The sequence below is a fragment of the Apodemus sylvaticus genome, chromosome 11 (assembly GCF_947179515.1).
Source record: "Apodemus sylvaticus chromosome 11, mApoSyl1.1, whole genome shotgun sequence".
In the NCBI taxonomy this organism is placed as follows: Eukaryota; Metazoa; Chordata; class Mammalia; order Rodentia; family Muridae; genus Apodemus; species Apodemus sylvaticus.
Window position 1 is genome coordinate 20551991 of NC_067482.1, and position 19801 is coordinate 20571791.

A 19801-nucleotide genomic window follows, 5' to 3' on the forward strand; every position below is an offset into this window, starting at 1 on the left:
ATGACACCGGCGTGGACGCGTCCTTCCCTCCTGACAGCCTTTGACTGCCTTGTGGAAGAGCGGGTCCTTGATCTTCAGAGAAAATGTAAACTCTAATAATGTGGCCTTACCGAGATTTATCGTCTTTACTTACTAGCCATCCTTTCTCTTCTGCATTTCATAGAAGCTCTGTAATAGAGGGAAGTTATTGATACGCTTCACTCAGGAAACTTTGTGCAGTTTAAACTCTGGTTTCATGTACTTCTTTCATACATTACTTCAGCAAACATTCATGCCTGTGTCCATGACCATGTGATATGTATAGTTACATCTCTAAGAACTGATTAAAATTTAAGTTCTAAATAGAAGTAATATAGCAATCGGTTTGTCTACCAAAAAGCTCTGGAGGAAGAATTTTTCCTTCCTAATTATAAACTTTTCTAGTTTGCGTTTATTTATTTTATACCTCATAACTATGACCGAATTGGTTTTCACCAAATCATGACTAAAACCCACATTTTAAAGACCAGCTCACAGTGCTGGAGAGTTCGGCGTTTAAAACCACTGGTTCTTCTTCCGGAGGACCTGGGTTTGGTCCCCTGCACCCACATGGCAGCTCAGAACCATCTCTAACTGCAGTGCCACAGCACCTGATACCCTCTTCTGACCTCCACAAGCATTGCACACATGCAGGCAAAGCACATATTGATATATAGATATACATATATATATACATATATATACAAATTAAATAAGTCCCACTTACAGGTAGGAAAAGGAAATGAAGGGCTAAGAGAGTGGGGAGGAAAGGTTAAGGAGAGAGAAGAGAGGACACTTTGCAGGGTTTTAGGGTGGGGTGTTATCTGCCTCTCCTCTTCAAAGCCACCCCACAGTAACTGCGCCCAGCCTGGGATTAGACGCACAAGTACAGAAGTCATTCTCACCTGCACCAGCTTTGGAAGCAATACCATTCCTATCCCTTATCTCCTGCAGAGCAAGAAACCATCTACCCACAAGTCCTAATGCTGTGTTTGGAACTACAGCACCATGCCTGCCTAACTTTCTTGCCTATGGAGTTTTTAACCTATTTGACAAGCCTTGCCACCGTTTTCTTAAAAGGTAATTTCTGAGTTTTAATCCCCAAATGCAGCTTTAAAAGCCATCGATATAATTTGTTTATAACGACTGTGATTATAAACACTGACCAGAAACACCTTGGCGGAGAGAAGGGTTTATTTGAGTGGACAGGTCACAGTACAGTTCATTGTTGACAGAGGCCAGGGCAGGCGCATGAGGCAGAAACCTGGCGGCCCGAACTGAAACAGAGACCATGGAAGAGTGCTGCTTAGTTAGTAGCTTGCTCAGCTCTTGGACCATGGGCCCAGGAGTAGCACCGCCCACAATGGGCTGGGCCATCTCACATCAATCACTCCTTAAGAAAGTGCCCCACAGACATAAGCACAGACCAATCTATTGGAGGCAATTCTTAAATCAAGGCTCCCTCTTTCCAGATGACTCTAGTTCCTAACAAGTAGTCAAAAACAAACCAACACAGGCACCTTTGCCTTGGCAAAGGGCTTATTATGGGGCGAGTTTTTCCCACTCACAGGTGACCATTAACATATTTTATATGCATACTATTTAACCTTTAAATATTTTAGCCATGTTCATATCCATCCCTCCCAAATATGTCTCAAGGGAGATCTTAAATGTGCTCACCTTTCCTAATCTCAACAGGCTGTTTAAAAAATACTAGCTGCTGAAGTGAGACGATCAGATCTCCATTAGACTCCTGACTCAGCAGAAAAGTAACTGTGAAACTCTTTCCATGCAGAGCCATTCAAATAGCAGTGCCCAAGAAGAAACACAAAGTTTCTCATTGATTCTGGTTGATACCATGTATCCAGATAATCCTCTTCTTCTATTTTTTTCTATTTTCTTCTTTTTATTATTATTTTTTTTCTATTTTCTTTGTTTACATTCCAAAAGCTTTCCCCTTTCCCAGTCCCCCCCCCCCAATATGTCCCATAAGTCCTCTTCTCTCCATCCATTCTCCTATCTTTCCCCCTCCCTTTTCTCTGTCCTGGTACTCCCCTACAATGCTGGATCAAGCCTTTCCAGGATTAGGGCCCTCTTCTTCCTTCTTCATGGGAATCATTTGATATGCTAATTGTATCTTCAGTATTCAGAGCTTCAGGGCTAATTAATATCCACTTACCAATGATTGCATTCCATGTGTATTCTTTTGTGATTGCGTTACCTCGCTTAGAATGATATTTTCCAGTTCCAACCATTTGCCTAAAAAATTCATGAATTCATTGTTTTTAATTGCTGAATAGTACTCCATTGTGTATATATACCACATTTTCTGTATCCATTCCTCCACTGAGGGATATCTGGGTTCTTTACAGCTTCTGGCTATTATAAATAAGGCTGTTATGAACATAGTGGAGCATGTATCCATATTGCATGCTGGGGAATACTCTGGGTATATGCCTAGGAGAGGTATAGCAGTGTCCTCCAGAAGTGTCATGCCCAGTTTTCTTAGGAACTGCCAGACTGATTTCCATAGTGGTTGTACCATCTTACAATCCCACAAGCAGTGAAGGAGTGTTCCTCTTTCTCCACATCCTCGCCAACACCTGCTGTCTCCTGAGTTTTTAACCTTAGCCATTCTGACTGGTGTGAGGTAAAATCTCAGGGTTGTTTTGATTTGCATTTCTCTAATGACTAATGATGTTGAGCATTTCTTAAGGTGCTTCTCAACCATCTGAATTTCATCAGGTGAAAATTCTTTACTTAGATCTGTACCCCATTTTTAATAGGGTTATTTGGTTCTCTGAGGCCTAACTTCTTGAGTTCTTTGTATATATTGGATATTAGCCCTCTATCAGATGTAGGGTGGGTGAAGATCTTTTCCCAATTTGTTGGTTGCCGTTTTGTCCTTTTGACAGTGTCATTTGCCTTACAGAAACTTTGTAATTTTATGAGATCCCATTTGTCAATTCTTGATCTTAGAGCGTAAGCTATTGGTGTTCTGTTCAGAAACTTTTCCCTGTGCCCATGTCCTCAAGGGTTTTCCCCAGTTTCTTTTCTATTAGTTTCAGTGTGTCTGGCTTTATGTGGAGGGCCTTGATCCACTTGAAGTTGAGCTTAGTACAAGGAGATAAGAATGGATCAACTCGTGTTCTCCTGCATACTAACCTCCAGTTGAACCAGCACCATTTGTTGAAAAGGCTATCTTTTTTCCACTGGATGTTTTCTACTCCTTTGTCGAAGATCAAGTGACCATAGGTATGTGGATTCATTTCTGGGTCTTCAATTCTATTCCATTGATCCACTTGCCTATCCCTATGCCAATACCATGCAGTTTTTAACACTATTGCTCTGAAAAAAAGTTAGGGAAATGACACCCTTCACAATAGCCACAAACAATATAAAGTATCTTGGTGTGACTCTAACCAAACAAGTGAAAGATCTATATGACAAAAACTTCAGGTCTCTGAAGAAGGAAATCGAAGAAGGCCTCAGAAAATGGAAAAATCTGCCATGCTCTTGGATTGGCAGGATTAATATAGTTAAAATGGCCATCTTGCCAAAAGCAATCCACAGATTCAATGCAATCCCCATCAAAATCCCAACTCAGTTCTTCATAGAGGTAGAAAAAGCAATTCTCAAATTCATCTGGAATAACAAAAAACCCAGGATAGCTAAAGCTATTCTCAACAGTAAAAGAACTTCTGGGGGAATTATTATCCCAGACCTCAAGCAGTACTACAGAGCAATAGTGTTAAAAATCCTCTTCTTCTAAATAGTTTATAATAAATGTCTAAATTAATTACTTTCTGAAGATCACTCCTAACAATATTACTTCTTTTTAGAAAAAAATGCAAGGCTCCTACCTGTAACTTAAGCTAAAGTGGAGGATGAAGTCAACAGAAACTTTTAAGGGACTGGAGAGATGGCTCAGTGGTTAAGACACTGGCTGCTCTTCCAGAGGTCCTGAGTTCAATTCCCAGCAACCATATGATGGCTCACAACCATATGTAATGGAATCCGATGCTCTCTTCTGGTATGCAGGTGTACATGCAGATAGAACACTCATGTACATAAAATAGATAAATCTTATAAAAAGAATACAATGTTGGCGGGAAGCTAGAAAGGTGGCTGGTTGGTAAAGTGAAATTGTTCTATTGAAGATGTCCCAAGTCTGGTTCCCAACACCCAAGTGGGGGGTAAGGAGACAGCTGACAAACGTCTCAAACCCCAACTCCACTCTGCTAGTTTCAGGGGGAATATGCCAATTATTAAATATTGATCCACACTTCACATGTTTCATGACTATTTCTGCTTTAATATTAACAGTGTAGTCGGTCCTTTTAAAACATGTATAGATATGCACACATATATATAAACATATACGCATATACATACACATATATCACAGCAACCATATAGGGGGACCCCATTTCAAAGTACTTTGCACTCACTCATGGCCCTAATGACAATATAAAAATTGACCCAGGAAGTTAACCACGCCCTCCACTAAGTAAGAAGTAAACCAGCAGAAGCTAAAGCCCATGAGAACATTAATTCAAAACCAAAATTCTCAAATACTCTAGGTGAGCTACTCGACGTTGGTGTCATTTAAATGCTGAAAAGTAACAAGGAGGATTCCAGAGTGTTTGAGGGACAAGCATTAGTGTCACGGTTACATTAACGATTGTGGCACCAGGGCCACAGGTAAGGTGTGGACAAAGGCTGACAAAGGCCATGCAGACTTCCCCGTCTCTCCTGAGCTCTGTACAAATGAACAGGCATGGCTCTGCTTCAGTTCAGAGACTGTGTCCCTGATGGAGGCTAAGATATGTCTCGCTCACTCGCTCTCTTGCTCACTCTCTCTTAAAATTCTTACCTGCCATATGACCAAATTCTTCAAATTTCAGTGTCAGATTCCTTCTGGATCTTCCCAGTAAACATATAAGACGTGTTACCCATTATAAGGCATTAAATTGCTCCTAATATATTGCTAGGTGTTGTCTTCTTAGAGGAAGAACTAGGAAACATTAGTAGCGAGAGCACTCCATTTCATGAGAGTCATACTACAAGGGGCAGGGAGAGCTGAAAAACCCCAAAGGTGACTTCCCATGCTCTTTTCTAAGAACACCATCCCCACTAACTTACTTAGGTCATGAGAACTGACTTAGGTGAGCTCAGCTGGGAAGCTGAGAACTGGGAACACAAAACCACCAGCCACCGCCCCTCCAGATGCCGCGCTGCTCCGTGATGCAGGCCTGGTTGATAGAAACGTCTAAGACTTACTTCCCAGTGGGACACCTCGAGGATCTCTGGAAGCTGAAGCCTGTGTTTTTCTCTTCTTACATTCCAACTCTCTCTCTAATCACTCCCATTTCCTCTCTTCCACTGTTCCTCAGCACAAGACCCCCAAGAACCACAAGATCTCAGAAGCTGCTCACGGCACACTCATCAGGGACAGTGCAGGAGGTGGATCTGAGCACAGGCCCTCTGACTCTAGAGTCCAAAGTCTTAAGCAGCACCAGAAAGTGCTGACAGTTACAGGGGACCCAGAAAATTAGGCAGCTTTGCAGGAGCCTCACCAGCCTGCAGGTACAAGGAGACTTCAGTAACTGAAGGAAACTGACATTAGCTGGAGCTGAGCATCTTCTCAAGGCCTCCTCTTACTCCCTGCGGGCTCTGCCCCTCACACAGCCTTTATGGATTATCAGTGTACTCACGAGTGTGTCACTTTTCTCTCCAAGATACTATTATCCACATTTTTGTTTAAAAAAAAATTAAGGTGCTATAGCTGTCTAATCAGAGATTAAGGCCTAAGAGCATGAACAAATTAGTTAGTAGCAATATTAGCAATCAGTCCACACAGTTCCACCCTGGACATGCTCTCTGAATTGCATAAAGATCAACAGAGGCAGGCAAAGGGAAAATTGTTCACTGTGTCATTAAGATGAGATACACAGGTGTGCAACTCAGGGAGATAAGGGCATACAACTCAGTTTACAATGATGAACATCAAAAAATGTTTTAAGACAATTTTAGTTCGGACCCTGATTAGGTAAGCTTCAATCATCAGAAAATTCTACTGAAGTGAATACTTGACACCACTCCTGTTAACTCAAGCAGGCATGTTCACAATTTCCCAGAACCAGGCTCCTCCAGAGACTGCTTTCCTTGCTGTCTTAGAGTGTACATCCCCACAGGCCAGGCTGCGGGCCTTTGCCCCATCCCCCTTCTTCCCAAGGCACCACACTCCCTAAGCACTTCCATCCCTGGACACTGCCTGAGAACAGAGCCCCTGAGTTTACACTTCCAGCCTCACTCCAAGCAGAAAGCTGCTAGAAGCCTACATGTCCTGCTGCTGCTCTGGTTTTTCTAGAAAGACCTTATGTTGTTCAAGCTCATGTGTCTGTCCATCACAGAAGCTAAAAGTGGCAGCCAAGTGGGAAGATGTGCCACTGGACTTCCTAAGCTTGAAATTGTGAACACGCTGTTACACTGCAAACTGTTATCAAACACTGTCTGTCTGTCTGTCTGTCTCTCTGTCTCTCTCTCTCTCTCTCTCTCTCTCGTGTGTGTGTGTGTGTGTGTGTGTGATATGTATACACCTTTATATAGGTGCATGCACCCATGTGTATGTAGAGGCTAGAGGTCAAAACTAGGTGTCTTCATCACTCTCCACCCACTTAGCTTTGATCAGCATCTGTTTCTGAGCCTGGAGCTCAGCAATTGGCTGTAGTACATGGCCAATGAGCTCCCAGAATACTCCTGTCTCCACCTCCCTGCTAGCACTACAGGCTTGCTCTGCCCTGCCATACCTGCTCACCCAGACCCGGACGCCGGGGATTAGCTATCAGGTATTCATGTTCACGAAGCAAGTACTCTGCCCACTGAGCCAGCCTCCCGGCCCCTGACAATGATTTTTAAACTTTCAGAAAACAAACTTTGCCTCCTTTGTTTGGGAAAGCAAACAACTCTTGACTGGTGGAATTATTCCAAATCAAGAAATTACACACAATAGTTTCAATAGCAGCAAGGACCGGATTCAGAGAAATTTAACAAGGTCTATGTGCTCATTTTATAATCCCATATAAAACTGAGACTGTGCATACACTAGCATCCACTGGTTAAGGTAAGAGCTGAGACATGACATGCTGGGGAAGACGCCAGAAACTGCCAAGTGGGGTTGGACCCACCATCTTCCAGATCAAGGTTTGGTGAGATCTTACTGAGGAAGAGAGACGTGGCCCATGCAATGACCAGTGATGAATGAACAAAGCTCTGGGTGAAGAGATTGGCTCCGAGCAGCATCCTGGGTGAGGAGAGAATGGTCACCATTTGATCTGGCCTAGTTACCAAATATGTCCATCTTCTCTTCACCACTGTATGAAGATGTGGTCCCCCAGGGATTTCTCCTGATCATCTCCATTTGAAGAAGTCAGTTTCTCAGTGTGATAAGCAGCTCTGAAAAGTATCACTACATAAAAACTCTCAATGTCATCATGCTAAGCCTATTCTTCTGTTACAACTGGTACTTCTGGTTCTCAAGCTTCTGGGTCTGAGGAAAGTGTTCACAGTGTCATAGGCTTCCGTGATGTCACTCAGACTTCAGACACCATTGGTTATAACCATAAGCATTCATAATGCTCTGTCTATTCTCAGGCACTCGTGATGGGCTCTCTATTTCTCCACACCTTTCCAATAATGTCTATCTTGAAAACAAGATAAAAACCCTCCAGGGAGTATTCATGTCTTAAGATTTATTTTCATTTTGAATGTGCATGAATATTCTGCCTGCATGCATATGTGTGCACTATGTGTGTGCAATACTTAGGTTGGCCAGACGGGGCACTGGAGCCCCTGAAATGAAGTTAGAGATGGTTGTGAGCCACCATGTCAGTGCTGGGAACTCTACCCTGGTCCTTTGCAAGAGCAGTGCATGGCTCCTATCTACTGCGCCACCTCTCTAGGCCCTTGAGGGAGCATTCCTGATGGCACTTCATACAGTCAAACACTTGCACAAAGGGTACTTGAAAGCCCTCAGTGAGAGATAACTAAACTCAAATGTATGCTATAGTGCATTATTTTTCAGCATACTAAGAAACACTGAAACATGGTAAGATTTCACTAGGAATACTACACATATAAACAAAAGATCATCTATAAAACACCTGAATATGCCATGCCTTCACACATACACCTAACATGGAGATATAATATTCTCATGCCTGCAAATATTACTCACTCAATTATATTTGTATAACATCTTTCAGAGATTTTGTAAGAACATCTGGACTTAAAACTCCTCATTGGAGATGCAAAATAGGATCAACATTAAAAATAGTTTGAATGAGAAAGCACCGAGTTAAGATGTCTTTCAGGAATCTTAAAAGTGGGGGGGGGGGGGGAATTGAATAAAGGAGATGAAAAACATCCTGCCCTGCATGTTAGCAACTTCTGTGTTAGCCTATAATGATTCCAAAAGGGGGATGTAGGGGTGGCTCTGTGCACAATGACAGAACTGAAGTTTGGATCCTAGAACCCACATAACAGTCAGGACAATGAGCAAATGCCTGTAAGATCCAAAGGATCCAATGGATCCTGGTCTCCACAGGGGCACACACACACACACAGAAACATCTCTTAAAGATAAATAAAATATAAAGCCTTAAGACACTACTAATACTTTCAATCTCAAATAAATAGTAAGAATATGTCCAACACGGAGAACAAATAAGGCACTCAAGGATCAATAATAGAAAACAAATACTTCTAACAAAGTTCTACCCCAAAGTCACTGGATCCCAACTGTCACATGATGTGGACAGAGAGGCAGGTCAACAATAAATCACGGCTGCTACCTGCGGTCAGCTCCTCCTGAAGTCCAACTCAGAGAACATGGGTGTTTTAAATCTTTTTTGCCCTGGCTTATTCAGTCAAGGCAACAGCATGAAAGATGCATTTCCCCTCCAGACTGAAAAAGTGTTCAGCATAGAACAGCATGCTCACCTGGGAGCAAGCTAAAGCACAGCGCAGAAGGGTGTGTGAGCGGTGAGTATTCAGTCAGAACTCACGGCCAAACGTTTCAGAAGAAGATAAAAATCCGATTGTTCCAGCTTTATTTTCTTCTGATGTTTCTGGGTGAGTCTTGGTTTGATTTCTTAATGTATCTTCAAGGGAATCTATCTGATCTCGTTGATCTAAATCCTTTGACACATCCCTGGATCTGCCTCTTCTCATCTCCCTGGCAAAGAAGCTCAACCTGTAATGGTGAGAATGTGTGAGCCTTGTGTTTCTGCCTGATCAGTTAATGCCCAGCATATTCCAGAGGTGACTGATTGTGATCATCGGGACTTCAGCAAGCTCCCTGTCGGGGATTGGTTCTGATGCTTTGTCTTAATTCGGCTCCCAAAATTGTCCAGATACTGAGGGTCCCAGTCGCCAACTGGTTTTTGATTAATCAATAAAGAGCCAACAGTCAAAGGCTGGGCAGGGTGAAAGAGCAGGGACTTTTAGGGTTCATGGGCAAGAAGACAGGGGACAAGAGGAAGGGGATTCTGCCCTGAGAGGGGCACAGGACAGACCACACCATGACAGAGAAGCAGAAAGAGCAGACTTAAAGCCCCCCCCCCCCATCTAAGAATCCAGGAAAGTGGCCTGGGGCCACTCCCCTGATTGGCTCTGGGGTAACTGAGATGAAATATAGATTTTGAAAGGTGTTAACTTGGGAATACTGGATGGGAGTGTGTGCTAACTGCAAGGAGGTTGGGAAGTGCCCAACCATTGAGCTAGTCGAGGCATATTTAAAATACCACTCTGTGTGTGTGTGAGTGTGTGTGGGGGGGGGGTGTGGTCAGTGTGGATTAACAGTTCACCATGGCAGCTCCATACCAAGAGGCCCAACTCTGCTAATATGTCTCCCATTCCTAAGTCACAGTCCATAGAGGTCCCAGGAATGAAGGAATGTGCAGAACAGTTCAACTGCTGTCTTGCTGAGGCTGTGGTCATGCACCTCCCAAGAGGAGGGCCTTAGTGCGCAGCCACCAATACACAAGTGCCTATAAAATCGTGAATTAAAGACATTAGGTCTGTGGCATCAAGCCATGTAGACAACAGCTTTCCCTGCTGAGGGCACTAGACATGAAGAGTGTATTCACTTCTGTTTTATACCAGTTTAGATACTAGAGCTATTGTAATCCAATTCTTTAAACAGTTATCCCTGGGCTGGAGAGATGGCTCAGCAGTTAAGAGCACTGGCTGCTCTTCCCAAGGACCCAGGTTCAATTCCCAGCATTCACATGGCAGTTTAAAATTCTCTGTGACTCTAGTTTCAGGGGACCCGTGGCCCTCTTCTGGAGTCTTTGGGCATCTGCACTCTTGTATATATACTCACATGCAGACATACACATCCATATATGATTTTAAAGTAATAACTCTTAATTAAAAATATATGCACACACAAAGTCATTATTCTCCAAAAAAATCCATAATCTCAATCTTTCGAAAATCCCAAGTGCTGAATGACATCAAAGGGAGGCTCCTTGTTGACAGCATAGCTAAAGCAGTCTCCACACATAATGCAGATTTATCAGCATTAAAGCCATCAGTTTAACCTCTCAGAATGAAGTCACCCACAGCAAGTAAGCGTGTATGATGAAAACCCTCTGAGGTACTAGTTTAACAAGGCATGGCCACACTTTGTATTCATTTCCAAGTTCCCATTGCATCATGCCTTTACCAGAAAACAATGTCTGTCTACTATTTCCCATCCAGTCAGCCCATTTGGGTCAAGCACAGATGAAGTATACATCTAAAATGTAAGCATCCTTGTAAATGCAACCTGGCATGTGGTCCTGAAGTGGTGCTACTTGCCCAGGAGAGTATTACAAAAGCAAAACAAAACAACAACGGTTGCACTTAAGTGATGAGACCAAAGTTAACAAAGAGTGTCAATAGCACTACAAAGCAAGGAAATAAATAAATAAATAACCTGAGAGAGAGAGAAAGAGGGAAAGAGAGAGAGCGCACGCATGCACACGCAAGGAAATAAATAAATAAATAAATAAATAACCTGAGAGAGAAAGAAAGAGGGAAAGAGAGAGAGAGAGAGAACATGCACACGCAAGGAAATAAATAAATAAGTCCCAATACAAAAGAAAGAAAAAAAAAAACAGCCTTTGGGTAAAAACTGCAATCAGATGTCCACCTAAAAACCCTTGCTCCAGGGGTCTGGAGAGATGGCTCAATGGTTAATAGCATCTGGCTGTTCTTCCAGAGGTCCTGAGTTCAATTCCCAGCAACTACATGGTGGCTCACAACTATCTGAGAGATCTGATGCCCTCTTCTGGTGTGTCTAAACACACCAAACATATGAGTGACAGTGCACTCAAAATAAAATAAGTAGAGTCTTTAAAAAAATAAAAATAAAAACCCATCTTCCTTGCAGTGCCAGCCATATTTGTAAAATGAAAGAAAGCTACCACTGATTAAAAGCACCCTGTGATCCGCCACACACAACACACACACACACACACACACACACATTTTAATTCTATTTAAATAGGCAAAAGAAAAAACCTCTCAAAATCAACCATTAGCTGAGAATCAGGAGTTAGGAGCTACTGCTTCAGTGCTGGCACGGGTGTGCTCTGCACCTGCCTTTCCTATTACAGCTGGCATATGCGGGCAACACTGTATCCACACTGGGTGGAAAGAGTCCTTTCTGAGCTCCAGCTTTCAGTGGGTATTCTCCCTTAACTGTTCAACTCTGTGCAGCAACATGGTTTCCAAAGTTTCCAGACTGGAGGAGCCACTCCAGTATTCTAGATCTGGAGATGTGTTGCCTAGCACTCTAATTACACAAGCTAAAAATATATGGTGTGTAGGCTTTAGGGGAACCATCCATGGAGGGAAGAGCAATATCATCATTTTTCAAGGGTGCTTTAGGTCTGCTGCGGGTTACGTGGGGCCCAGACTTAATAGGAGCCATATAACGAAACAGAGGAACCCAAACTGCTGGCTCTTCAGACTCAATTTCCAACACAATGTTTCATAAACCCTGTTCAAATGTCAGCTTTATCAACAGAAAGTAAAAGACTTAGAGGAAAGCCTGCAAACCACAGTTCGAGTTACTCCGAGTAAAACCTAAGGAAGATAACAAAACGTGGTGCTCACTCAGTGAGCCAAGCACTTATTAATATGCCAGCAACTGCTCTGGGTCCCGGCACCGTTCACAAATAAGAGCACTGCAGAACACAGTGATGATAATAACTAGCTCATGTGTAAGTCAGAACAAAGCTTAATAAAGCTCATTTGGTGAATGCCTGAAACCTCCTCTGTGAGTTGAGTTCTTTAGTGACTTTGGTAAAATAAATAAATAAATAAGCAAACAAACTGACAACTTCTTAAATTCTGCAAATCAAATATTGGGTAGTGTAAGGCATTTGGGTCTTCAATTCTTGTGTCTTCTGAAAGCAGGTCTCCATCAAACGCTGGGCAAGGCAACCTTACAAGACGTGTGACTCATATTGAGTTGCTGTAATGGACAAGGCCAGTTCTCCATGCCTTAGAGTGTTAGATCAAAGTTGGATGTTAGGCTACTTTTTTTAAGGATGGGATTTTATAGATTCCTACCATTGGGACAGTCAAGTTCAAATGTTCCTCAGCTCTTTACACACTGACAGTACTTAGCAGAAGACACTACTGATTAGCAAGTCTGCCCAACTAGCTGGTTTTATAGATTCCTACCATTGGGACAGTCAAGTTCAAATGTTCCTCAGCTCTTTACACACTGACAGTACTTAGCAGAAGATACTACTGATTAGCAAGTTTGCCCAACTAGCTGTGCTTTCTAAACAAGAAAATGAAGTTAGTTTCCCAGGTATTAAAGCCTTCCTTTCTTGAGATAATATATTAGACAGAAACTTCAGAAACAAAGAAAAAAATGACAATAATAATTAAATCAATGGTATACCTGATAAACATTGAAAGAGTTCACTGAGGGGCTGGAGCGATGGCTTAGTGGGTAAGAGAATTGACTGCTCTCCTAAAGGTCCTGAGTTCAAATCCCAGCAACCACATGGTAGCTCACAACCATCCATAAAGAGATCTGATGCCCTCTTCTGGTGCATCTGAAGACAGCTACAATGTACTTAGATATAATAATAAATAAATCTTAAAAAAAAAATGAAGTTCACTGGCCAGTGCAAATCAAATCATTGATGTGATATACTCATACAGACTAGGGAAGGTGCACAATGCACAAAAGGCACACTGTTCATACAGATGTCTGTGGAAGACTCCCATTCACTGCATGTAGAAGGATGGCTCTGTACCAACTCTGAGGGAAGATACCATCTACTAAACCAAATCTAACAAGAGAACTCAACACACGTTACTAAGTTCTCCACACTTACTGAAAGATATATTCAGGAATACATATATCAGCACACTTCATAATCGACAACTATTGAAAACAACCCAAGTATTCATCAAGAATGGAAACACATAAATGTATCTATCAGGCTATTCCCCAGAAGTAAATCGCCTCAGAACAATGAGTAAACAAACTTGCTACAGGTGAACCAAGACTGACTCTCCCAAACACAGCATGGAACAAGAAAGGTCAGACCTGCAGGGAAGTAGTGGTGCACTTGGGAGGCAGAGGCAGGCGGATTTCTGAGTTCGAGGCCAGCCTGGTCTACAGAGTGAGTTCTGTTCTACAGAACAGCCAGGGCTACACAGAGAAACCCTGTCTCAAAAAAAAAAAAAAAAAAAGGAAGGAAGGAAGGAAGGAAGGAAGGAAGGAGAGAGAGAGAGAGAGAGAGAGAGAGAGAGAGAGAAAGGTCAGACCTCCACGCACACACCACACAGCTCGCTCACAGAAAGTCGAGTAACAGGTAAGATAACCTACAGCCTCAGGAGTGAGAAGGGACTCCGGAAAGAAAGAGCGGCTCACACCGGAGGGGATGGGAGCCTTTGAGGTTTCCGTTGACTGCATCCTGATGTGAATGCTGGTTACAGGGATGAATTCACTCAAGTAGATTGTTGAGCTGTTTGGTGATGTTTTAATGGCATTTGAGATGTTCTGACTACATATTGTACCTCAATAAAAACTTAAATAGATGAAGCTGATGGAAAGAGTAAGGAAACAAAGAAAAGAAGAAGGGGGGGGGCTGTCATACATGACACCATCAAAGTCTAAGCTCTATCTGCTGCTGCTGTTTATGGCCCCTGGCCTCCTCTTCCTTTACAGACAGGCTGCCCACTCAGCCAGCTCAGCATCTTGTATGTGCCTACCAACCTCAGCCCATTTCTATCCTGTTTTCTTGTTTACTGTTGACTGTGATATTAGAGGCCTTATAGCAATTGTAACTCAAATGTGCTTCCTAGACAAAGACTCTAAGACATCTCCTGAGTGACGGAGGTCCTCTTCTATGGATGTCTTCGTCGCTTTGCTGCTCAGAGCCTTTCTGTAGAGAGAGCATGCCAAAGAGATGACCATAGAACTAGATCCCAGCAATCATTAGGCAGCCTCCCAGGCAAAGCTTCGTGTACTTTACTTCTGTGTGAATTCTGCATGAAAATAAATGTAGCCCCTGGATTGACTGGTTGTGTGTGTCAATTTGACACCGGCTGGAGTTATTACAGAGAAAGGAGCTTCAGTTGGGAAAGTGCCTCTATGAGATCCAGCTGTGGGACATTTTCTCAATTAGTGATCAAGGGGGGAGGGCCCCTGTGGGTGGTGCCATCCCTGGACTGGTGGTCCTGGGTTTTATAAGAAAGCAAGCTGAGCAAGCCAGGGGAAGCAAGCCAATAAGAAACATCCCTCCATGGCCTCTGCATCAGCTCCTGCTTCCTGACCTGCTTGAATTCCAGTCCTGACTTCCTTTGGTGATAAACAGCAATTTAGAACTGTAAGCTAAACAAATCTTTTCCTCCCCAACTTGTTTCTTTGTCATGATGTTTGTACAGGAATAGAAACCCTGACTAAGACAGCCCCCAAGACTGAAGTTATAACTGATAACACCCAAACTGAGAATCAACCGGAGTACCACCTGCAGCACTGTCGAATCTAAAACCTCAGCGTTGAAGCAGGTGGGCACCGCTGATGGGCAGCATGGCCTAGGGGTGATGAAGGTCACATTAAGCGGGATGGACTGTCATCTGTTTTACCCTCTCCATGTGTGGCTGGAATAACACCCATCCTCTTCACCACTGCCATTTGATGAAGATGAAGGAGAGGTCTGCAGACAGACTGTGCATTCCAGCCTCAACTTCCCAGGGTGTATTTTTTTTTTTTTTTAAGTTCTTTGTCTTGGTTTTCGAGTCTCCCAGCTAAGCACAAAAAAAAAAAAAAAAAAAAAAACTCTTCCATCTGCTTGATTTTCAGGGAAGAAGACCATGTTTTGGATCCCACAAACAACAGATGAAAATGGTTTCACCATTAACTGCTATTACTCTTTCTATTGCCATCCGTTTTCAATACAGCTCCTAACAACAAGGACATTATTACTAAGGAGTGTACCACTGCGCGCTTCGTGCAGAGGACGAGGAAGTGTTTTCTCTCTTCCACCTCACAGCAGGTAAACAAGGGCACGGCCATCACACTCTCATCTCCCTTTGAAGCCTTGTCAACTGTCATGGCACTCTCTGCTGAGGCCGAGAAATGCAGTACAAGTCGTAGCCTCGGGGTCACTGTGAAAGCAGTCAATGTGGCTGAAGATAAAATAAAATGAGCCACCTCTGAATTTGTGTGGTTTTGTGTATAAATATGCAGATTAGATAGCACTGTGTAAAAAAAAAAAGTATCCACATCTATGGATGGAAAAAATACACATGCGGTGGTGGGTATACAAAATGCCTTCAAGTTAGGACACAAGCATCGATGACCAACATGTACCAAGTGTCTGAATGTTGGAAGTGAGGCCAAAAAATATTTGCACCCCTGACCTTATAGCAAAGAAACAGTATTTATCCCCTAGAACACCTATATGCAAAAGTAGTGGTATCTAGTTCAGTAAAGTCCTATTTGGTTCCTGGGTTTTTTCTAACTGTTCATTTTGCTAAAGGATCCCATTAAAAACAAATTTCATGGGTCTTCAAGTTGTCCTGAAAAAGCAACATCAAATAAGATAAGTGGTCTCTTTACAGCCTCCTCGGGCCAATCAGTCATGTTCCCTGATCCCTTCCATTTTGAAATTTTAAAAAAAATAAAAATAACCCTTGGAAACCTTAATCATTGTTCTTTCCAACCCAGACCTGATAATGCATCAAATCCAGACTTAAGACTTTATTCCTAGTGTTTAAAACGAACACCAAGGAACAAGCTGACAGAGTATCCTGGCCACACTTCAGCAGCAGGGAATTCTCCCAGGACTGGCTCCCCTAACAATAGCAGTCCTCTTGGACTGCATCGCCCTCAAAGGCAGGCAGGGAAACCTGATTACCCACAGTGATTCACCAGTGTGTTTCCTTCCTTAAGTGCTGTTTTCCTTTAAGCTGTGAGCAAGGGCCAGACTATCCCGTGTGTTATCAGAACAAGAGATCAGAATCTTCAAATTGCACTTGCCAGAGCTCAGTGAAAAATGAGATTACCACCAGGGTGTGCTGGGAGATGTCCCAAAGGTTGCCTGGCTTCCAACGCGGTTCTTTTCCTCCACTACAGTTGCCTGTCTTCCTTTTATACAGAATCTCTATAAATCCAAATGTCTGCATTTAAAGTGATGGCACTTGTTTGCAAACACTGCGAGCTCTCTTATGTTGACAACAGTGAACCAAAAGAAATACATCAGCTTCTGATGACCTGAAAAGCTCACCTGCCTTGTATATCTTCAAAAATAGCCCTCAAACAGATAATGATACTGACATTTTCATGCTGTAAAATAGACAGGGGTAAGGGGTTTCTACTTTCTCAAATATACCTGGCACTAGCAAAATATCCCATTTTCTGTCTCTCCATATAAGTGCCCTATGCCTCAAGAATTCATGGCAGAAGTTAAGTTTCCTATCCTACCCAGGTAGGGGAGTTTTGTACCATCTCACCTATACTTGGAGATATGGTAAAACTATTAAATTTCACAACTTAAGATGTAGGAGAGCAGAATCCTGTTCAGATTTAACTTTAAAATGAAAGTAAAAGTTTTTCCCCTGCTATGAAAGCTTCACAAATCAGGCAGGCTTCGTTTGAATGAAGTACAAATAGCCTCGGTCTAAGGTACAATAATGACTGGAAAGTATTTCGCTAATGTGACAAACACAAGGACCGGGGTTCCTAGAAACTTTTTTTTTTTTTTAGTCTTTGAGCTGCCGAGCACAGGACTGGCTGCCAGAGAAGACTCTCTGCAAATCACAGTGTGAATGGGCACTACTGAGCAATACACACTTCCATTCTGATAATATTGCAACCTGATCAAGAAAGGGAAGTTCGGGGCTGTGCCTCAAGAAAGAACCTTTTCAGGATTTGAGAGCGCGTTATTGCAGCCCCGGGGAGGGGAGTTCTCACCCAGAGCAAGTTGGTCTGGCACTGAAGTGAAAAGGGAGAGAGAAGTTAAGTGGCAAGGGGGGGAGAGTAAGGTGCTTTGAGCACTTCAACTTCAGACTGGAAGAACTTGCTGAAGGCAATTATGCTGAGAAGGTGGGGCCTCCAGGAAGGGGGGGGGGACAGCAAAGCTACACATTTACTGGGAACCGAGAAGGGCTTCTACACGCTAGAGCTGAGGCAGAAATGCTTTCTTGGCGTTTCCCAAGTGGAGGGGTTTTCTTTTTCCCCTTTTATTCTCCGGAGAACTTTTCTCTTTATAGAGCTTGCTGCAGTTAGCTGCTGTCGCTCGGCGGCTGTTCTTAACGGACTGGCAAAGGGTGAGTGCAATGCACTTAAGAAAGGAATCACCTGCCCTTGCCAAGACGCACATGCTGCCCAGTACCTGCGAGAGAGCTCCGCCGTCGCCAACCCACAGAAATCCCAGTTTAACCTCTGTCTCCCCCTTGCAAATAAATGTGTGCGGCTTGCAGAGAATCTGCCTGACTCACCCCCGCCTCCGGCGTGCCAGGGAGAGATGCGAATGCCCTGGACCTGGAGCGGACAGTGGAGTAGGAACCGGGGCCTCGATGGCACTGTCACCCCCAACCTCCACAACTTAAGGGTCTGGAGGTGTGTCCCCCCTCAGGCAGGTTCCCAGCCACACCGCGACCACCTTGGCTCAAGGGAACACAAGTGTCACTGCTCTTGAGCCCAGCCCCGGCGTCCACTGGCCCCAGAGTCGTGGCAACAACGCCCGGTTACGTGCAGGCGGTTATGCAGTAGGGGGAAAACAGAACCACCCAAAGTCGTCATCTGAGCAGTAAGACGGAATAAAAAGTACTTTTTCCGCAGCAACAGCAGCGGTGTCCACACTTCTCAGGCAGCCAGCCCAGGGGATGCCCAGCCCGCCACCACTGATCTCGATCTCTCTCTCTCTCTCTCTCTCTCTCTCTCTCTCTCTCTCTCTCTCTCTCTCTCTCTCTCTCTCTCTCTCTCTCTCTCTCTTCCCCCCCCCCCACCTCTCTCTGTCCCTCGCTGGACGCACCGAGGCCGCCAGCGAACCCTGCGGGACCTCCACCCACTGCCCACCGCGGGGGGCGAGGCTTGGGGACGTGGCCGACCCTCCCTGCCACCGCTCCGGCCACTCACCTCCTGGGGTCGGGCTTCCGTCGCTCCTCCAGCTTGGCGACCGAGTGTGAGGCTGCAGCGGCCGCCGCCGCTGCCGCCGCCGCCGCTTTCGCCGCCACCTCGGCCGCCGCCGCCACCTAAGCTCTGCCCCGCGCGCCGCCGGGGCTGGGAGGCGGGGGAGCGCGGGGACCCGGGCGGCGTGGGCTGGGAAGTTGGCGCGGCCGGTCGCGGAGCGCGCGGGGCAGCGGTCGCAACTTTGGCGCCGGGTGGGTGGCTGCGCGCCGTGCGCTCGGGAGGCGGCCGAGGGGCGAGGGCGGCCGCCGGAGGGTCGGCGACGCGGAGCGGAGGGGACGGCCTCGGGGAGGGGACAGCGGTGGCGGGGCGGCTCCGCTCTACTCTGCCTCCCGCAGTTCCCGCGTGTGCGCCCGGCTCTCCGTGTGGCTGCCGGGAACCGACGCTGCAGCCGGGGCCGGGCTCGGGGATGGGCTAAGCGGCCGAAGCTGTGCGGCGAGCGCCAGCCCGCGATCCATATTTAAAGCGGCGAGTGGCCTCGGCCGGCCCCCTGCCCTGCCCTCGCTCGCGCCCGCCCGGCCCCCTCGGCTCCCGGCCGCCGCTCGGCGTCAGCCGCCCGGGCTTCGGCGGAGGGGAGGGGCCTCGGGCCGCGCCGCCCTCCCTGGGGGCTCAACACGCCGCGCCCTCCCGGGGCTGGAGGGGGGCATCTGGCTCCCGACCCCACAGTCTCACCTTGCTAGGCTTCTCGCACCCAGAGATGGGTTCAACGTTTCATCCAGCTGGCCTCAGTTCCCCCACAAGGGAAGAACCTGAAGTTGCCTGAGTTGTTTTTTGTTTTGGTTTTTTCCCAGCCCAGATCATTCCGGATGCTACTCTACAAAACTTGGGGTGTGTTAGTAAAGAAAGTGCTGTCAGCGCCCAGTGTCAAGTCACCAGTCATCTTTTTTGACAAAGGATGGCTGAGGACACAGGGGTGTCATTGGTGGCTTATGTCTGAGTTAAGGAAACACCCTCAGCCATCCAAGGCAGGTTCTTGCATTTGAATAAATGATCTTTCATATTTACTATGCTGCTGGAGCTAATTAAATACCCTTTTCCAAGCAAATCGCAATTATGTCAATAACCCAG

General features: G+C 45.1%; 1 protein-coding gene across 2 annotated transcripts in view; it reads right to left on the reverse strand.

Annotated features, from left to right (window-relative positions):
* The window catches only part of Slc4a4 (solute carrier family 4 member 4), a 322837-nt gene extending 303622 nt beyond the window's left edge, over positions 1-19215 (reverse strand). For both annotated transcript variants that reach the window (XM_052198847.1, XM_052198846.1), the window contains exon 1: positions 18683-19215. The gene's annotated coding sequence lies outside the window, so the exon portion shown is untranslated. The remainder of the gene's footprint in view (positions 1-18682) is intronic.
* Positions 19216-19801: the final 586 nt, after the last annotated feature.